This window comes from Giraffa tippelskirchi, chromosome 4, assembly GCF_054371585.1.
Source record: "Giraffa tippelskirchi isolate mGirTip1 chromosome 4, T2T-mGirTip1v1.2.pri, whole genome shotgun sequence".
Lineage (NCBI taxonomy): Eukaryota > Metazoa > Chordata > Mammalia > Artiodactyla > Giraffidae > Giraffa > Giraffa tippelskirchi.
The window spans coordinates 77,674,795-77,695,235 of NC_137278.1; the positions used below are offsets into that span (position 1 = coordinate 77,674,795).

General features: G+C 48.0%; 1 non-coding gene across 1 annotated transcript; it reads right to left on the reverse strand.

Annotated features, from left to right (window-relative positions):
• Positions 1-213: 213 nt before the first annotated feature.
• Positions 214-286, reverse strand: TRNAW-CCA (transfer RNA tryptophan (anticodon CCA)). The gene has a single exon. It is a non-coding gene; the product is annotated as a tRNA-Trp (tRNA).
• Positions 287-20,441: the final 20,155 nt, after the last annotated feature.

A 20,441-nucleotide genomic window follows, 5' to 3' on the forward strand; every position in this document is an offset into this window, starting at 1 on the left:
AGTGTGGTCATCGTGTCTTGACTATTTGTATCCCAAGTTCTTAGAATAGTGCCAAGTGTATTGGTAAAGGGAAAGGAAAGGAAAGGGAAGTCGCTCAGTCGTGTGTCCGACTCTTTGTGACCCTGTGGACTGTAGCCTACCAGGCTCCTCCGTCCATGGGATTCTCTAGGCAAGAATACTGGAGTGGTTTGCCATTTCCTTCTCCAGGGGATCTTCCCTGACCCAGGGATCGAACCCAGGTCTCCCGCATTGGAGGCAGACGCTTTAACCTCTGAGCCACCAGGGAAGTGTATTGGTAGATCCATACTAAATGTTGGTGGAGAATACATGAACGAAGGCTCGGACAGAGTTAGTCTAGTGGTCTAGTGGCAGGCTCAGAGTGACTGGGGAGAGTTCACACTCAGATGTTCAGTAGAATTCTGTAACAGCCATGTACCTGGAATTACCAACCTGTATAGAATCAAGATGTGATGGTTCCTCACATTTTGATGCTTGAGTTTGTTACCTTAACAGCAGACAGGACAGGCGAAGTTCTTAATTCTCTTTGGAAAAGAGGCCCTGATCAGGAATTTTGGCGTGGAGCAATAATCTCAGTCCCATGATGTAAAGAGTGAACCCTCTGCTGTTTAGTTCCCCAGGCTAGAGCAGACAAGGGAACCTCTTGATATTTTTGTCATACTCAAATTCCTATCTTGATGACTCCTGTGTCCTTCAACCAGGCAGAACAATCTCCCTTTCCAGAAGATCTCATGCACATTTCTTAGAGTTAATTAGACGGTGCACAGAGAGTTTCATGTCAGAGACCTGCCCGGCTCCTCCTGCCCTCCCAGCAGCAAAGGAGCTGAGTCTGTGAGGTAATTGATACTCCGGGCAATATTGAGTTTCCAGACATGTAGCTCAAATTGTAAGCCTTGCTCCCACCCCCTGGGCTTGAAAGTTCACCGATTGTCCTTTTCCCACAGATGGAGCCCTCTGTCTCTTCTGGTGTATGTTTGTTTGCCCCATTTTCCAATAAGAAGCCACTCCCGTGGGGCTGCACCTCCAGAGCCTGGGACATAAAGACCTGTGGAGAAGCAGGTGTCTTCGCAGAGATTTCCCATGTAGATCACATTCCCAGTTGCCTGAGGTTCCATTTCTCCCCAGTTCCTTGAAATCTCAAAAGAGTGGCTTTATTTGGCCCTTTCTCCCTTCTTTAAGCCAGGGTGAGAGTGGCAAGAAGAGAGAAATTATTTTTCTATCGGAGTGAAAGGAGCTCAGTTGCACTGATCAATATGTTGCCCCTAGATAATAAAAAGAAGATTGAGACGTAAACCTAGACACACCATGGGAGACACTTGATATTTGCATTGCACCTAAACCCAACCAGGTCACGCTAGGGGACTCTGAAAGGAAATTAAAAATGCTTATTGATTGAAATTAAAAAATGCCATAATTGGGTCTGTTATTATGTATCAGGGACCATTGTAATCCCAGGCAACTGCACTCGGGAACGACCCCCATCTTGAATGAGCTTCTTTTCATGGCATTCATTTCACTTTCCAAATGGATTTAACCAGAAAGGACATTTTTGGTAGAGACAGCATTGAGAAATATGGCCAGTGGGAGAGTTGGAGACTCGTGCATGTGAGGAATTCTTTGGGTATAGGATCAAGGCGATGTGACTCTATTGGTTTTCAGTTTCCCCCTCTGCGTAGCTGTGGAAAGAATGTGTCATTCCTGGTCAAAAACCCTGCCAAAGTATTTACTTGGAGATAAAAACACAGAATAAGAGTTTTAAGAAACATTTTTTGGGGAGTCAAAAGAATGTTAATGATTAAACTATTAAAGAAGTTGAAAATAAAATAAATACTTATGACCAGTTAAAATATTTTAAAAGATACTGAAAGAAAATATTAAGTTTTCAGAGGGGAACCAGGGAGTGGGGCAGAGAGAACCCAAAGAGGGACAGCAGGGAAACCAAATTGAGGAAGCAAGACTTTTTAACTAATGATTATTAGGAAAACAACAACAGTGATTCTTTTAAAAAACCAATTATGATTCTAGGAAAAGGGACACAAAATAATTTGTCAGCCGTACTAGGTTGGGTAAGCCATGAGATTCATGAATGGTACCTCTTATTTCTTCTGTGACTAAAAAGCACTTTTTTGGATTGTTTCATTCAGTTGACAACCATTTATTGAGCAGATACTATATGCCATTGCTTGGCATATCCATATGCAATAAATACATTTAAAAAATCCTTACAACTCTATGAGTAGGTATAATTATCACTCCCATTTTATAGGCGAGGAAAGTGAGGTCCAAGTGGATTAAGCACTTGCTGAGTGCCACAATTAGGAAGCAGTGAGGTGTGGATTTGAACCTAGGAAGTCCTGTAAACCATTGCATAATGCCATCCCTTAATAAATATGTGAGCAACCAAAATGCAAGACAGAGTGGAAAGCACTTCATGGGTGATGAAACCAACTGCAATCAAAGTTCTAACCTCTGGCAAGGGAAGGGAATGGTAGGAGGGAGCTCCCTTGAGGGGTAGTGTTTGAGTGGGGTCTTCATTGTGGGCGAGATATTCTAAGTGAGCAGAGGAGGAAGCATATTCAAGATGGAGGGGCTGACATGAACCAGTGCTTGGAATTGTAAAGTGAAAGATGTGTTTGGAGAAGTTTATGATTCCAGTGTGTGGGGACAGCAGTTGTCCAGGGTGGCAGCAGGTTAGCTGGAGTGAGTTGGAAGCCAGCAGGAGCAGGGTTTCTCCTACTGTTGAGTGCGCATGGGTGACAGGGGTATGGGTTGGGGGTGGGGGGTTGGTTCTTGTTAAACGCCACTTTCTGCTCCAGTAGTCTGTGGTACCAGCCCCCAGGGATGGCCAGGCAGCCAGTCTTGGATCACACTGGGTGTCTGGGCTCTTGAGGGCCTTGCTTTCTTGGCTCAGGGTGTGGAATTTATTTGGTAAACCCAGGGCTGCACAGATGGATTCTACGCAGGAAAGTCAGGTTTTAGAAAGATGTTTGGTGGTAGCGTAGAGTGCTCTGGAGGCCTTTGGGCTTTGGTTTCTTTAGCTCCTAACTTGCAACCCTCAAAGCTCAGAACACTGACTCAATTGAGGTTTGGGCAGGAAAACCCAGGGTTCCTGGCCAGTTTGACAGGACTCAGCTCACCTTTGGCTTCTAGTTGTCATTTCTTCACCAGAGCTGCCTAGAAACCATTTCTCCCCTCCTCCAGCACTGGCCAGTAGCAAAATCTGTCCTATTCTCTAGAGTTCAAAAAGGAGCTGAAATGTTGGCTCCACCTTGGGTCATCCTTGTGGGCCCATCCCGGTAAAGGCTGGGCCTTGTCACCCAGCACATTCTGGATCACTTTTCCACAACCGACAGATCTGCTTAGGGAAGGAAAAATGCTGCTAATATCAGCCTGAAAAAAACATCATCAGGAAATTAAATCTGTGGCTTTAAAAAATCCCACACTGCTTTCTGGCTGTGCTCCCTCACCCAACAGGGTTTGCTCCCTGGGCCTGGGGGCCTCCTTCCGGCCTCCTCCCGGCCTCCTCCCTCCCTATCAAGTCCTCCCCCCCTCCATCCCCTCCCCCAGACTCCTCTCCTGCTTTCCTTCCTTTCTTTCTCGTCCCTCAGGACCTCCAGCCTCCCTTCTTTCTTCTCACTGGGCTTCTCCTTTGTGGCTTCAGGCTTCCCTTCCGGTCTCCAGGCCTCCAGCTTTTCCTCAGCTCCAGGGAAGCATCTGTCCGTCTCCTTTTCATTTCCCGTTAGGGAATCCTACGTGCTGAATGGGCCCTTCAGACCAGGCCCTGGAGGGGACTTGGCTGGGGCACTAGGGGAGAGGGGAGGGGTGCCGGGGACCTGCTGGGTCCATACAGAAGCCCATTGATAGTCAGCCCCTCAACACAGACAACCCAGCCCAGCCTCCATGGCTCCAGGCGGAGAAAAGTGTCCCTGGAGGCAGTGGTCAACAACCCGGCCATCGTGAATGACCTCAGTGTCTCTGACTGGTGGGGGAGCCTTCACTCTGTACCCTCCAAATCCTTCAGGTCTATCAGCCCCACCATCGGTGTGAATGTATTTGTCTTGAAAATAATTCGTCAGTACATCTCCATCAGCAGTGCTGATTTCATTAATTGAAAGAATTAGTTCTTTGTGGCCAATGGAAGAACATGGAGCCAAAACACACGGAACACTTTTTCCCCAGTGACCCAGAGACCCTTGGACGAACTCCTGGGTGCCATGAAAATGGATCGCTTTGCAGAAAGAATATCATTGGATGTTTATTTAACATCACTTTCCATCCCCCCCAAAAGACCTTCAATCCTTCTCACATCTGGCTGCTTTTCTTCCTCCACTTTTTGTGCAGACCCAGGGCAGGGAGGAAACTTCATCAGCCCGAAAACATCCAGCAGCAAAGTGTAAATTAAATGTGCAGAGGGGCCAGGGGCAGGGGAGTCTTATATCCTCGGGGTGGAGGAGTAAGGAGACTGTCTCCTCACCCCTACTCAGTAGGGGCAGAACTGTTTCTGGACCCTGCGTCTGCCGCTAGGAGCTGTGTGACCTTAGGCAAGACGCTCTACGCTTCTGGGCCTCAGTTTCCTTACTCATAACATGGCGGTGGGGGTGGGGCACTAAATAAACCCTCATAGGGCTCTTGGAGGATTAAAGGGAGTAATGTGTGTACAGTGTATGGCACATAGTAGATACTTAATTGATGGTAGCTATGATTATTGTTGTCGGGATCAAAATCAGAACAGAATTTCAAGTGTCCCTTGATCTCAGAGACCTGCCTTCGCTAGTTCCATTCAGGGAGACAGATGGGCAGAAGTATACCCAACGGGGGCGGGGGAGACAGATGGACAAAAAAGCATGATCAAGGGGATTGGGTGGAAGGACAGACCAGTGGGATGATGGACAGATGGGACATCTCATGGGGAAGGTAAATTTATGACAACTCAAAGGAGATGCTGAGAAACGGTGGTCCTGTGGGAGGGACAGATGGATGAGGTCCAACAGGGGAGACAGATGACAGGCCAAAGTGGAAGACGGATGGCAATTTCATGGCGGAATGGGGGTGGGCATGGGCAACCCAATGACTGGGGAGAACAGATGGACAACATGCTGATGGTGGGGCTTGGGCTTCCTGTTTAGTCTCTTCCTCAGGGCTGGATATCCCTGAATTCAGAAGCACCCCAGGGGCTCTGTGGGCATTTGAGAGGTGAGGGGGGTATCACGTGACCTGAGAAGACACTAAGTCCCAGGGTCAGCTGGGGCCTCTGTGCCTCCCCCTCCCACAACCCCTCCCTGGGTGGCCCCACAGATGAAGGCTGAGCCATGACGGGAAGGGGAGGAGGGAGAGGGAGGAGTGAAAAGGAGGAGGAGAAGGAGAAGGTGGGAGAAAACAGCGTTTTGAAAGAAAAGGGAAATAAAACTGGCTAAAAGTTTTATTTATTTAAAATAAAGGTTCAGTTATGCTTGACTGTAAACATGCCGGCCCACCCCTCCCTCCCTCCCTCTCCTCCTGGCAGAGGCCTGGGACCACACAGCAAGCCGGGGGCAGGAGGCAGAGAGAAGGCCAGAGAAGGCCGGAGTAGGCCGTGGGGAGGGGTGGGACTAGGGTGCCCCAGGTGTGGGAGGGGAGAGGGACCTAGGAGCTTGGCGACCCGCGGAGCACAGCTGGGCTCGACTGGTCCAAGACCCGCTGGCTCTCAACTCCCAGTCCTTTGGCACACAAACCCCGAATAGTCCCAAAGGCTTCAGCTCCACACACAGCCGAAAACGCTCGGTAGGGAGATGCAGATGGCGTAGCCTCACACGGGGACACTCACAGGTGTGCAGTCTTTCTCTCACCTTCCTCTCTGCTTCTCTGTTTGTCAGAGATAGACAGCAGGGTCCTCCAGGAGGTGGCAGAACTCCAGCTGTGAGTCACAGTTTCTATTTGAACTCAAAATCCTTACCTCTTTCTTTCTGGTTCCACCTGACTTCCTTCCATTTTTTTCAGGGACTGAGCCAGTTTGGGTGGCTTGTAAGAATCTATGAGCTTGATGGAGCAGAATCTGGAGTAGAGACAGGTGTGGGGGACCCTGCCTTGCAGATCCTTGATGAAGACATTGCGCAGACTGCCTTTGGTGGCCCCACTGGCCAGGGAAGGGCTGTGGTATGCAGCAGGGTCAGGAGGCAGGAAATGTTTGTGATAAGAGCCTTCCCCTCCAGCAAACTCCCCTCCAGTCTAGACTGGGCTGTAGGGTAAGGTCAGGGGGCTACAGAATGCCAGCCTTGGGGACTGAGGCGGGAGGGGCGGCATTCGTGGGGGCCCCTAGGGCCGAAGAAAGGCTGTGCCTGGGGATAAAACTGAACCTGGAAACCCAGACAGGGCTGCCTGCCTTTGGGATCAGGAGACTTAACCAGACTTCAATAAGGCCAAATCAATAAGGCCAATTCTTTTTCCTTAAGAAAAAGAAAAGTGGAAACAAACGCCCCTCCCCTCCCAAACTTCCTGGGAGCAGGAGTAGGTCTCAGTCTGTCCTGGCCCCAGGGCATTTCACGTTCCAGGTTGGTCCCACTGGGGACCACTTGTGACACTAACCAGAAAAATGGGAAATGGAAGTGTGCGCCGAGGACCAGGTTGGAGGCTCCGAGATGGAATCCAACCCAAGGGAGTCTTCTGCTGGGAATGGAGGCTCAGGGATGTAGTCATGGAGCAAAGTTTGGGAGGCTTGGTGCTCCTCCGGCTCCTACCGTCTCCTGTTTGCTTGGGGAGGGGCGGGGCAGCAACCTCGCCATCTGTGGTGGACTTGGACAGCTCACAAAGGAGCAGGAAGTGCCGCAAAGGAGCCGCCAGGGGTGCTATTGTACCAGTGGCCCTTCGGAAGGATTAGCAGCTTCTATCTGTCCCTGGGGGCTGCACTGTAAATGCCTGTGTAATGCTAATTTGTGGTTGGCAGGAGATTGATTGGGAAGGAGCTGAACAATGGCAAGAGGAGGCCGAGCTCTCTCCTACTTCAGGAGGAACTGTGTGTGTGTCTTCTAGAAGGAATGTAGCAACAAGGGCACAGAAAGGATGGTTGAAAGAGAGGATGAGGATTAAGGCACCATAACTCAGGGAGATTTTTTTTGACGGGAGTAAGTAACGTCTTATCACTTTTGCTGTGTCCCATTAGTTGGAAGCAAATCCCTAGGTCCAGTTTGAACTGAAGGGGAAGGGATTACACAGGAGGCCAGAATCCGTGAGAGCCATTTCAGAAGCTGCATAGGACCCTTAGACCAGTAAAGTGCCTGGTTCCTAGTCAGTGCTCAGGAAAAGAGGTTGTTACTTGGTCTAGTGTGATCTGGGAGACACGCTAGTTTTCCCCCAGGGGCCCTGGCCTCTGCTGTCCCATCTTTCCTACTGGAACTGGTTTTCATGGACGTGTTCCTTCCAGTGCTGTGGGGTTTGTGACTGCCCTCTGTGGGTGTTGGCTGGCCGACAGAGGATAGATGCTAACTCATATTCACACTGTCTTCCTAACTGCCTCTTTAAGAATATGTGTGGTCTTGCACTGTGGTCAGTGTACAGATATTTTAATTTCCGGCTCACCTGCTCAGTAGAGGATCTGATTTCTTCCTGCATTTATTTATTTATTTTTCTCTAGCAGCCTGTAGAGAGGTATATCTGTCTGACCATCTGGTAGCCATTCACCTATATGACAGCTTGAGAAAGGAATTAAGTTCCCCTGTTTCTTTAGCCATATCTGCATCCTTTGACAGCAAGTTACCTTCATCACCTCTTAAAATTCTTACTATGTTAGTCTTTCTGGCATCTAGGAGGCTCTTTAGATCCCCTTACTATATGCAACTGCATCTCCTTCAGGTTAACTTCTCATGCCTTTCTTTTTGCGCTGAGGTTTTAAACATCCTAGGTTTAAACCTAGGATGTTTAAAACCTCTCCCTAAGAGTGATGGATTCGGCTTAACTAGATCAGACCTAAAGTCATCAGAAAATAGTCAATGAAAGAGAAAATCTGACCCCTGTCCCCGTCTTGTCTCTTGATGGTTTTCTCAGGCTTTTGACCTAATTCGGGTGGATGATTTGGGGAGAGCAGTATGTTGGAAGATAGAGGAAGTTCCTGGGCAATAGTGAGGTGGTTGGAGCCTCATCCTGCTTTGATTTTGCATCTCATGTCTTAAGAGCCCACCATCTCCCCCAGGACTCATAGAAAATGGGGAAATCATGAGTTGGGATCCCATCAACAGATGGGACATCAAGGGCTTCTGTTCAGGAGTTTTAACCCAGCCCATTATTATCTGTTGTATTTTTTGTTGGAAGGAGCATTGGAAAGGCAGGGAGCTATCTGACCGTAGGATACAAATACTTATGGTAAATGTCATAATACACTTCCCCTGAAAATGGTGCTGCATGGAGTGTATAACTAATATCCTAATCAGGACGAAGCCAATGATTGTTTTCTGGGATCTTAAAACTTCTCCTGACATCATTCACATTCTAATTTCTAACTGGTTAGTGGACACGGTCACCATTTCTAGGACCTGTTGTCTCATGGTCAAGAGTGTGCATTCTGGTTAGACTGGTTTTGGTTTGAATCCCAGTTCCTTTACTTATGACCTATTGGACCTTGATTGTCTCTCAAAGTCTTAGTTTTCTCATCTGTAAAATGGGCACGTGATGGTTTCTAGTCTCACAGGGTCATTATGAGGATTATATTCTGTAACACATGTGAGAGAATATATAGCCTTGAATGCTTGGCATATAGAAAGACCTCGAAGGTTATTATTAGTTTTATTATCTCAGCCCCTAGGACTTTCCAACAGTTGAAGCCTCTATTTTTGGAACTCAGTGGCTCTGTTATACATCTTCCTTGATGGGAATTGTCTCTTTCGCCACCCCCTCCCTTGAATGTTGAGCATCTGATGACTCTTACATCAGTCTCTCTCCTGACATTCTGTCTCTGGGACTTTGACTCCCCTCCCTGCAGCTCACACCCTGTGCTACTTCTGGTGTGTGAAGCAGCCTCCGAGTCCTGTCAGCTTATTCCTATGGAGTGTCCCCTCCAGGATGAGGGACCATCCAGCTGGGTGGTCTCCCTCCTTATCACTGATGACCTCATTATGAGCCTTTTAGGCTCACGTGCCTCAGTACTGAGGCACTGAGGAGAAATGTGAAAAGTTCAGACAAGTTGTTAGTTGTCATCCTGCTCAGCACCCCACCCCCACCCCGCTGAAAGTTAACGGAATTTAACGCACTTCCTAAAACACAAAATTGAGTCAAAACCCTTTTTGTCTGTAGACACAGAGCAAACCTTTCACATGGCTGGGGGAGCTGTGCTGAAGAAACCACCCAGGAGGCCAGATGGGATGTCTGTGGTGGGTGGGATCTCTCAGTGTGAGAAGAGTTTAGATATGGGGGACGGGAAAGTGTCCATGTGGCCCAAGGCTCCACCGTGATCCCAGGCTGTGGCCACAGCCGCTCCAGGCCGGAGGCCTCCTCCATTTCTACAGGAACCCTGCAAAGCAGTGCTTCCCCTAAACTAGTCTGTTTCCTTTGGAAACTGGTTCACTGGTTTCCATAGCAACAGGACTCTCCAGCTCTGTCCTCTCTGAGCCCCATCTCAGAAGCTTTTTGGCACCGATATCAAGGGGTGGGTAGTCTTTTCGGAGAGGATGAATCATCTCCATACTTGATCCAGAGGGAATTGGGCTTTTTAAAGCCCAAAGCTCTCATGTGATGTAAACAGTGAAGTGAAGGCTAGGATGTCAGGGTGTTAGGGAGCTTGGCTCTGCTCAGGAAAACAGGAATGCTGAGTCAGTTGATGTAGGCAGATTTTGATGAGTGTTGTGAATTACTGGTTTGGCATGGAACACGAAGTGGCTTTGTACCAAATCACGGGGGGCAGGATGGGGATGGGGGTGGGAAGGGCTGGCACCAGCAGGGACCTCAACTGACTTAGGTGGAGTGTCTGTGGGCTCCCTCTCAGAGATCTGGACAGCTTGTGTTACACAATCCTTCTGAGGAGGATGAAACTCATAAGCTGTCTCCTAAAGGGAGGAGGAGGATCATCCATCTGTCTCATGACCACAGTCCTGCCCATCAAGGGTGGATAAATCCTGTTTCTCAGAACAGACAACAGAAGTGAGGGTCTGGGGACGGGAGAGTGATCTTTAGGTTGGTGGGGAAGTTGGAGTGAAGATATTTTTCCTTTCTGATCATCCCAGAAGAGGACAAAATTGCCTGCACGGTGGATGATAGTTTGTATGGAGACTGGTGTGGAAGGAAAAGAACAGTGCTGGTACATGGGTTTCCCAGGTGGCGCTGGTGGTAAAGAACCCACCCACCAATGCAGGAGACACAGAGATGCAGGTTCAAACCCTGGGTCGGGAAGATCCCCTGGAGGAGGGCATAGCAACCCACTCCATTATTCTCCTGGTGCCTGGAGAATCCCATGGACAGAGGAGACTGGCGGGCTAATAGTCCACAGAGTCACAAAGAGTTGGACATGACTGAAGTGACTTAGCTTGCGTGCATGGTGAGCTCTGCAAGCTGATTAGTTAGTGGAGGAGCTGAAACTTACTTTGGGAAGCTGACCACCGATATGGGTCTAATTTTTACCTGCATCATTTCCTTGTTTCTTTTTGTGTTTTTAATACATAAAAGGAGAATAAACAGGTCTCTGTTGTATTTACACTAGAAGATCCTGTTAATTTCTTTGTGATTTGAATAGGTGGATGAGATTCCCGGTTTCTGTAATTATCTGTGCCTGGAGGTATATACAGGAGAGGATCGCTGGGGAAGACTGGAAACACCGAGTGCCTAGGAGTAGGGAATGTACTCCCAGGGCCATGGAAAGAACTTCCTTCTGACAGCTGGATACAGCCCTCTGTGTGGGTGGGAGGGGAAATAATCCCTTTTATCCTGGCTTTGGTTTGCTTAATTACCTCTTTAGCAGTGCTGTTCATGGCTGCGACAGGTGTCAGCTTTGTAACACAGATGACAAGAGCTAGCCAACATCTTTGGTCATTCCTGACCTGTAAAGATCTTCAGTACCATGAGGTCTCGTACCCAACTGTGGTCTCTTGTCCTGGGGATTAGATATAAGGTATCATGTTCATTTCTGAAAAAAAGTCTGGAAAGGCAGTTTCTCCTTTTGAAGCCAAAAAAAGAAGTTCCAGTGGAAGAATTGGGGTAGAAGGATGGGCACAGGAGATGGAGATCGAGGGAATTTGTCATTGCATTGGAAAATTGTCCTTTGTACCTGCAAGTTGCAGGAAGTCAGCAGAGAAGAAACAGCTGGATTCTTTTCATCACCTTAGCCTGCATATTATCTTGAGATAATATGTACTACATTACACTTTGAGAGAGTGTAGAAACCTGGGAAGTGCATATTAGAGGGAGCAGGAACACTGGGGTTTTAGACTGCCTCTGGTCAGTTGTGGAACTCTCAGGTCACCACTGGGGCTCTCTGCATCTCTCTAGTTTTCTCCTCTGTTGGTGGTGGCAGGGAGAGTTGGTGGACAGGGATTAGGTGGTCTCCAGTCTCTGACCCACTGGCCCCAGCGTGAGCACGTCTCTCACACACAGCCAGAGATGCTGACTGCTCTCAGCAGCGCGGCACTCTCCCCTGCCCTGCCTCCCCAGCGGGTTATCACGCTGACTCTGCGAATACAACCCCCATCTGGATGCGATCCAAACACCAGATGTGCCCTCGATTAGTGTCGGTCTGGGGAATGTTTCCATGACTGAAAGGTCAGTGTTGGCTGGAAGTGCCCAGAGTGGGTGTCTGCCCCCCGCCCATGTCAGCTGCAAGGGCTGAGCCTTACATTATCTCACTGGCTCCGGGAACTTAGCTGGGGCGGCGTGGAGGCGGGGGGCTGGCCAAGTTCAGAAGGGCCTTGTTTTACTCGCCTTCCTTCTCTGATTTTTCCACTTGGAAGAGACTCCAGGGGTGAGCAAAGAGGGAAGTCTTGCTGGTGTGTAACTGAAAACACTTTGTTCTCCTTTAGATCCGCAATGGGCCCCTGTCTCTTCTGATTTTCTTGTGGCGCCCGTCACCTCCACTATGGAAAGAAAAATGAACCATGATGGTGTGATGGGCCAGGCTGCCATGTTTTACCCTATTTACAGGTCATGTTAAGTATTGCTTCTACACTTCAGATGGCCTTTCATGTTTAATTTCATTCGAGTAGGGCTGTGCGAGGCTTTCCTCTAGGTAGCAATGAAAATTAAACACAATTGAGTTTGATGTGTACCTTATTGATTCCAGACCCATTTCAGTAGACTGGGACACTTCAGCGACCTGCAAATTCTACACATTAGAGTTCAGAATTTACACAAACACCGTACACTCAAGACATGGACTTAAATGTTTCTCCCAGCAGCACCCAACTTCCAACCAAAGACACAGGCTCTGTCAGAAAATGGAAGTTGCTAATGAAGATGCATTCCAGATGATATTGTTGGTTTTCCCCTAGGGGAAAAAAAAAGATTCATGAATAATTTCATGTAGAAAAGGGAGTCATCATTTCCTCAATTCTATGTTGTCTATTTTGGTTCTCTGTAGTCCTCTTCTTATCCCACAGGTCATCACAACTTCATTTCAAAAAGATGAGGGAAGAGAGGGGAAAGGTTGTGTGTTAAGCTGGCTTGGGAACTACCAAGTAATGAAAACTGCTCAGCACCTTGGATTGATTGCATCCTGTTAAAGCACAGTTTCTCCTCTTTGGGTGTGATGGTGAGGGTGAAGCACACTCATGAGGCACCCTTAGAGAAGGCCACTTGAGCAAAAGGAGCAATTGGTAACAGAGCCAGGCTGGGTGAGCGGGTTCCCACCAGTCATTGGTTTCAGGGTATTGTGTCAATCATTTTTCTTTTGCAACTGAGCTGGGAATAAAGAGGGTTTATTCAGTCCGAAGTGGGAGAAAGGAAATTTTAACAAGAGAGCTTGGCCTTCTGAGGCAAGAGAAAAAAAGTATCTTCCCTGGGGCAGGGACCAGAGGTGAGTCAGAAATGGCTGGTGGAGAGTGGTATTCCCCCCTGGGGTCACAGGGCCACTTGTAAAATGATGCCTAGATGCTGGTCTCCAGCCAAAATTCTCAACCTTGGCTGCACACGGAATCACCTGGGAGGCTTTTACAACCTGGATGGCCAGGCCTTGCTGCAGACCCATTAGATCAGAATCTCTGGGGTGGGATCCAGGCTGAGGGAAGTTGTCAAAGCTCCAAGGTGATTACAATATGTCTCTAGGCTCGAGGCCCACTGGTCTAGGACCTGGCTAATCCAAGACTGGCCTGAGGACCAACAGCCTTGGTATCACCTGAGACTTGTAAGACTTGCAGCATCCCAGGCTCCATCCCAGACTTACTGAGTCAGCATCTGCATTTTAGTGAGGTCCCTGGAAGATCTGAAGTCTATTAAAGCCCGAGGAACTGTGGTTCTCCAGCTTGGCTGCACATTAAAATCTCCCAGGGAGTGTTTAAAAATCCCAGTGCTCAGGCTGCACCTCGTGCCAATTAAATCAGAATTTTTGAGGGTGGGATGCAAACATCAGTAGCTTTTTATGGGTTTTCAGGTGACTACGATGTATATGAGTTAGCAACCCTGACTACATATCAGAATTGTCTGGGGAGCTTTTACATCTCCAGATACTTGAGCCCTACTCAGAAATTCTGATTTAATTGGTCTGGAATCGGCTACAAAAAGCTTCCTAGGTGATTTTAATATATAGGCAGTGAGAGCCTCTGTTCCAGAATGTTGGTCCAGCTTCAGTGAGTGGACAACCTTGCTACAAGTCAATGAATCCAAGAACCACTGATGGAAAAGAATGATCAGACCATGTCTAGGTTTATCTGTTCTCAGGACTGTTTCTGATATTGGATCTTTTCACATATGACAACTACTATACTTTTTTAAATGAATTCAAATATTTCTATAAAGTTCCGTTTGAAAAAATTTGACCTCACTTCAGCTGAATTAAGGGACCAAAGCACTGGAATACACCTGGGCCACAGGAGCTGGGAACAATTAAAGGATCAGGTGAGAGGGAGGCCAGAGAGGTCAAGGTGAGAACTAGGGTGAGAAGGGTAGAGATGAGGGATGAAGAAGGACCTGGAGGATGAGAAAGAAGTGAGTGGATTGGGATTTCTTGTCCCTTTTATTGAATGGTACTCTCACTATTTCCAACATGGCAGATAGTTCTGCAGTAGGGTTGCTAAATTGAGCGAATAAAAGCACAGGCACCCAGTTAAATTTGAATTTCAGATACACAATGAATTATTTTTTAATATGTCTCATGCAATATTTAGGAATACCTAAATTAGAAAAGGCAGAGGAACTAGAGATCAAATTGTCAACATCCACTGGTCATCGAAAAAGCCAGAGAGTTCCAGAAAAACATCTTGATTATGCAAAAGCCTTTGACTGTGAGGATCACAACAAACTGTGGAAAATTCTGAAAGAGATGGGAATACCAGACCACCTGACCTGGCTCCTGAGAAATCTGTATGCAGGTCAAGAAGCAACAGTTAGAACTGGACATGGAACAACAGACTGGTTCCAGATCGGGAAAGAAGTATGTCAAGGCTGTATATTGTCACCCTGCTTATTTAACTTATATGCAGAGTACATCATGAGAAATGCCGGACTGGATGAAGCACAAGGTGGAATCAAGATTGCCCGGAGAAATATCAATAACCTCAGATACGCAGACGACACCACCCTTATGGCAGAAAGTGAAGAAGAACTAAAGAGCCTTTTGATGAAAGTGAAAGACAAGAGTGAAAAAGCTGGCTTAAAACTCAACATTCAGAAAACTAAGATCATGGCATCTGGTCCCATCACGTCATGGCAAATAGATGGGGCAACAGTGGAAACAGTGGCTGACTTTATTTTTCTGGGCTCCAAAATCACTGCAGATGGTGATTGCAGCCATGAAATTAAAAGATGCTTGCTCCTTGGAAGAAAAATTATGGCCAACCTAGATAGCATATTAAAAAGCAGAGACATTACTTTGCCAACAAAGGTCCGTCTAGTCAAGGCTATGGTTTTTCCAGTAGTCATGTATGGATGTGAGAGTTGGACTGTAAATAAAGCTGAGCGCTGAAGAATTGATGCTTTTAAACTGTGGTGTTGGAGAATCTTGAGAGTCCCTTGGACAGCAAGGAGATCCAACCAATCCATCCTAAAGGAAATCAGTCCTGAATATTCATTGGAAGGACTGATCCTGAAGGTGAACCTCCAATACTTTGGCCACCTGATATGAAGAGCTGACTCATTTGAAAAAACCCTGATGCTGGGAAAGATTGAAGACAGGAGGAGAAGGGGACGACAGAGGATGACATGGTTGGATGGCATCACTGACTCAATGAACATGAATTTGAGCAATCTCTGGGATTTGGTGATGGACAGGGAAGCTTGGGGGGCTGCAGTCCATGGGGTCGCAAAGAGTCAGACATGACTGAGCAACTGAACTGAACTGAAATTAGAAAATTATTTGTTTATCCGAAATTCAGTTTTAACCAAGTATCTTGTATTTTATCTGACAACCCTACTGTGCAGACAACCTTATATTCTCAGTGTTGGAAAACCTGTGCTGTGAGTAAGGCTTTCTCTAGGTCCTGAGTGGGCTCTTGCTATCTGAGGTGAGGTCCATGTGTACTTGTTTGAACTCTGTCCTAGGAAGTCCACCATCCTGTGTTCTATAGGGCTTGGCTCAACGCCCCCAGACCAGCCTGGTAGGGGGATGTGGGGATGTTTCCTATGGACACTATCCTTGAACTTCACTTCTCTGGTCTTATCTACAGTCTTTCGTATTGAGGTGGTTCCTGGGAGTTCCTCCAAGGTACCCTCTTCCCCACTCCGCCCCCTCTTGTCACCTGCCCAATTTAGGCTGCATATGCCCAAAGGGAGCTGAAACCCTGCTGGGCTGGAAGTGACAGTGTTGAGTGGATGGTGACTCAGACACATGTAGGAAAAAATGTGGTTCACAGTTGCAGCCAGAGTGCATCTCTGAAGCTGCTGTTCGATGTCTGAGCCCAGTGAGTCTGGCTTTCAGCAGAGTCTGTTCTACTGCGACATGTTCAGAGTCAAAAGTGCTGTTTCCTGTTCCAGTCAGCTCTGAACAGCTCATCCCCTGCTGGCTTCAGAGTATATGGGGGCTTGAGGGAGGGAGGAGGGGGCAGAGAGTGGGACAGAGCCAGCTGCCAGGAAGAGACCCACAATCTGTGCAGGATGAGAGAGTGATGGAGGATGGGAAGAGGAAAAGGAAGAGGGTAGATGGAGGTGGGAGGGAGAGAGCTGGTTAGTTAGCCAGGGATGTTCAGCAAGATGCAGGATCATCAGGATGTAACCTTGGTTCATCCCTCCAGCCTGTCCCATTAAAGACCTAAGATGGTGCTGGTCTCCTCTCTGAAGCAAAGTCTCTCAGCTGGCCTCGAAAAAAGCCCACAAGGGCTTGTGCAGGCTGGAAAACCGGCTGAGCCCAGTTCTGAGGCCATGACTCATTTTCCTTGCTGCTCCAAGGTGAGCACCCCAACTGTAAGGCTCAGGGACTGGTCCGACCCCGCAGCCATGATTGAGGCTGGAGCAATGGCATGTGCCCTAGGAGGAACGCTCGCTTATGGTGTCTGCTGTTGGAAGTTCTCCCCATCTCCCTCCTGACACCGCTGTCTTCTCCGAATAACAGATCATCACAGTTTATCATCACCTTCCTATGAACTATGTTTTGTGTTTCTACTGGGAGAATCAGGAGATCCAGGCTCTTCTCAGTGTTTCCCTCTCTGTTTCCTGTTCTCTCTCGCTTCCTTCCCTGCAGCGTGGAGATCTGGGGTTTCCAGCACATCTTTTTGCACAGACACCTTAGACATGGTGTGGGGAAGACTCTCCAGAGAAAGCTCAGTAGCTGGTGGCAAATTAAAATGATAAATGGGATTTTGGCCTCCCTGACCCATTAGTTGAGGTCAGGAATAGCCAGAGGCTCTGTGGAAGATTGGGAGAGCAGCCAGGCGCGGGAGGGAGTTGCTTCAGAATGGGACCGGCCTCTTCAGCTCACACTTGTGGGGATCCTACTCAGAGTTGGTCCTAGTTCAGTTGTGGAGACCCTAGTCAGAGTTGGTCCTAGTTCAGTTGTGGAGGGCCAGGCAGCTGAGTGAGAGGTGGGTTTCCAGGTGAACTGTGTTGACTGATAGATAGAGCTGAGCCTCCGCCTTGCTGGCTATTTAGAGTTTGGTTTATCGAATCTTGGCTGGTGGCTACTGGCTCCAACCCTGTTCTCCAGGACTAGAGTGTACTTGTCTTGGAGACTAAGAAGCTTTGGCAACTGGGGGAAGAATTGGCCTGTTCCTATGGAGCAGCAGCTCTTTCTGGAATCTAATTCAGAAACACAGCCCGTTGGTGACATCATGCGTGTCATGGATGGTGGGACAGTGTGTCAGGTCCTGGAGCCATGGAAGATGGGCTTGGATGACCTCAGGGCCCAGGCTCACACTCTTACTCCGGCTCTAGAAAAGAACAGCTCGCCTGCACAGAATTCCTCCAGGGCTGACACACATACCCCATTCAGAGGATGGGCTGGGGCGGGCCTGGCTGGCTCTCATTTTTCTGCCTTCAACCAGACCCAGGCTTGGCTTGCAGGTCCTGAGTCTCTGCCTGGTAGAGACATCAGTAAGGAAAGAGCCAGGGCCCTGGAGAGACTGGTGGGTGAATCTGTATGGGATTGTGATCTGTATTTCTTGCCATGGAGCTGGGGGGTCTGAACACCTGGCCCATGTGTGTTTTGAGGGTCAAGGGGGGAGAGCTCAGAGGTGGGGAGGTGGCTGATTAAGAGGAGAGAGAGCCCAGTCCTCAGTCAGTCCCTGCTCTTCATCCTCTCCTGGCCCCTCTCCTCCGCCCCTGGCGTTTCTCATGTTCTGGGATAAGGTCTAAATTGAGACATTCCGGGAGCTGCCAACCTCCCGGGCCCAGGGTGGTCACAGGACTCGCTGGCTCCACGTCTTCTCTGCGTTTGGCCCTCGCCCTAATCCCTGCCGGTGCCTGTTGCCAACATCTCACTGCCTGCTGAGGTCCTCTTTTCTTGTGCTCATTCCAGGCACTGTTTGGAGCTGCCGAGGTGGGTCTGCGTGTGTGTGCCTGTATGTGAGTGTGTCTACCCGTCCTCCTCGGACATTTGACTAATCCTTTATTGGCCCCGAGTGAGGCACAGATTCCACAATCCTTTCCAATCCTGGACTTAGTGGTTGGAGAAAGTGCCCGAGTGCAACTTATTAAACACGTATGATTCTCTCCACCCTTCGGGGCCCAGCCCACACTGCCAGTCCTTTAGAAAGTTGTCTTCTCTCAGGACCCCTTCCCTGTGTGCTTCCTTCTCTTGGCTCCTAGAGTCTAGAGGATGTGCCTGGCACAACCCAGTCAGTGTGGTCTGAACCAGTTTTGAACAGTTAGTCTGTTGCCTCCCAGAGCCCCCGCTTTGGAATCGATCAGACTCAGGTGAAAATTCTGATTTTCTTGCTGATGAGCTGATCACCTTGAGCTAGTTAGTTTTATTGAGACTTGGTTTCCTCATCTGAAAAGAGGCATAATAATGCCCTCCTCTCTGGACTGTCATGAGGATTCGTGGGCTCCTGTGATGAAGCCCTTGGCATAGGTCTGAGTTCCTGTTTTCTGTTCTTCTGTCCTCACGGTGGTTGGAATGGAGCTGGGCTTGTGGTCAGCACCCAGAAAAGTAGTAATGACTGATTAATGATTATGGAGCCTGCAATTATTGGGATGAAGTTCCTAAACAGGGGAACAGCTCTAAGCAAACCCATTAATTAGGGGCCTGTTTGCAGTTCTTTTGTGCCGGCTTGTCGGCTTGTCGTGTGTTAGCTCAAGGAGGGCCTGGTACTCCCCACCCCCAGAGGTCATTCTGGGAAAATAATGACCAAGGGGAGGCTCTGGCCTGAGGTGTGCAATTCCCACCTACTTGTGACCTTCACGCCCATCCTCCCCTTCCCACCCCAGAGCTGAGGCAATAAACAAGTTACCAGGTGACAAACACAACCCTAATAAAGAGGGCCACAGGCTTTAGGACTGGCATTAAGCTTGAGCTAATGGACTTTGCAGGGAGCAAGGACTCCCTGGGGCACAGGAGGACTTCTGACCTGGAGTGACCTCTCAGGTCAGGGAAGGCCCAGGCTAGCAGCTACTTTTTTTTCTTTTTTTCTAAGTTGCATGTATTTAAAAAAAATTAAAAAAAATCAAAGGTCACAATTAACTACTGATTTTTTTTCCCTCAAAGCATGCAAAAGTTGGCAATCTTTTTTAAGAAAAATTTTTATTGGCGTATAGATAGGTGATTTGGAATGTTGTGTTAGTTTCAGGTATACAGCAAAGTAAATCAGTTATATATGTATACATATATGAAAAACAAGTGAAAGTGTTAGTCACTCAGTCGTGTCTGACTCTTTGCAATCCTACAGACTGTAGCCCACCAGGCTCCTCTGTCCTTGGGATTTTCCAGGCAAGAATATTGGAGTGGGTAGCTATTCCCTTCTCCAGGGGATCTTCCTGACCCAGGGATCGAACCCAGGTCTCCTACATTGCAGACAGATTTTTTATATAATACACACACATGTATATCTCCACTCTTTCAGATTCTTTTCCCATACAGGCCATTATACAATATTGAGTAGAGTTCCCTGTGCTATACATAAGTTATCTATTTTACATATAGTAGTGTATATATGTCAATCTCAGTCTTTCAATTTATTCCTCCCCACCCAGCAGCAGTTAACTTTTTGAGAAAAAGGAAGATTTTTTTTTTAGTAAAAATGAAGTTTCAAAATAGAGTATTATAAAAGTCATGTTATAACTTACATGTTTATGTTTATCCAAAATAACTATTTCACAGTAATTTCAGGACTAAGAGAGTATTAATTGTTGCATGTGGCAAACAAGCAGGTGGTAATAAGCTAATGGGACAGGGGTTGAAGGTAGCATGATGGACGTCTATCTGTCCTGGGTCGGTCCCCACCCCATTCCACGGGGACAGTCATATTGGGGCACCTTGGAGCCCAAGGCCCTGGCCTCTGCCGGACCCTGTTCCTTTCAGATCTGGATGGTGCCTAGGTGACAGACTCGAAGATGACCTCATCTCACTGGGAAAATTAAGCCCACTCACAATCCACAGACCCCTAAACAAGAGGTGGCACTGGCTTCCTTTAAAGGCTGTGCTGCTTGTGGCTGGTTTGCATCTCTGCTGTTCTGGCACCAGCATCCTGTAAGTGGTGGGGAGCAAGTACTCTAGAATCACCTGCTGCAGGCTCAGCCAACGTGCTTTCATTTAGTTCTGGGATGACTGCTGCTTCCCCTAATTGTGGGAAATACCACGGAGATAGGAAGTACATCTGACTTTTTCCTTACTTGCATCCTCAGCATGTGTAGGTGCTCCATAGATTAATGCTGAAATAAATGTTAGTCACTGATCG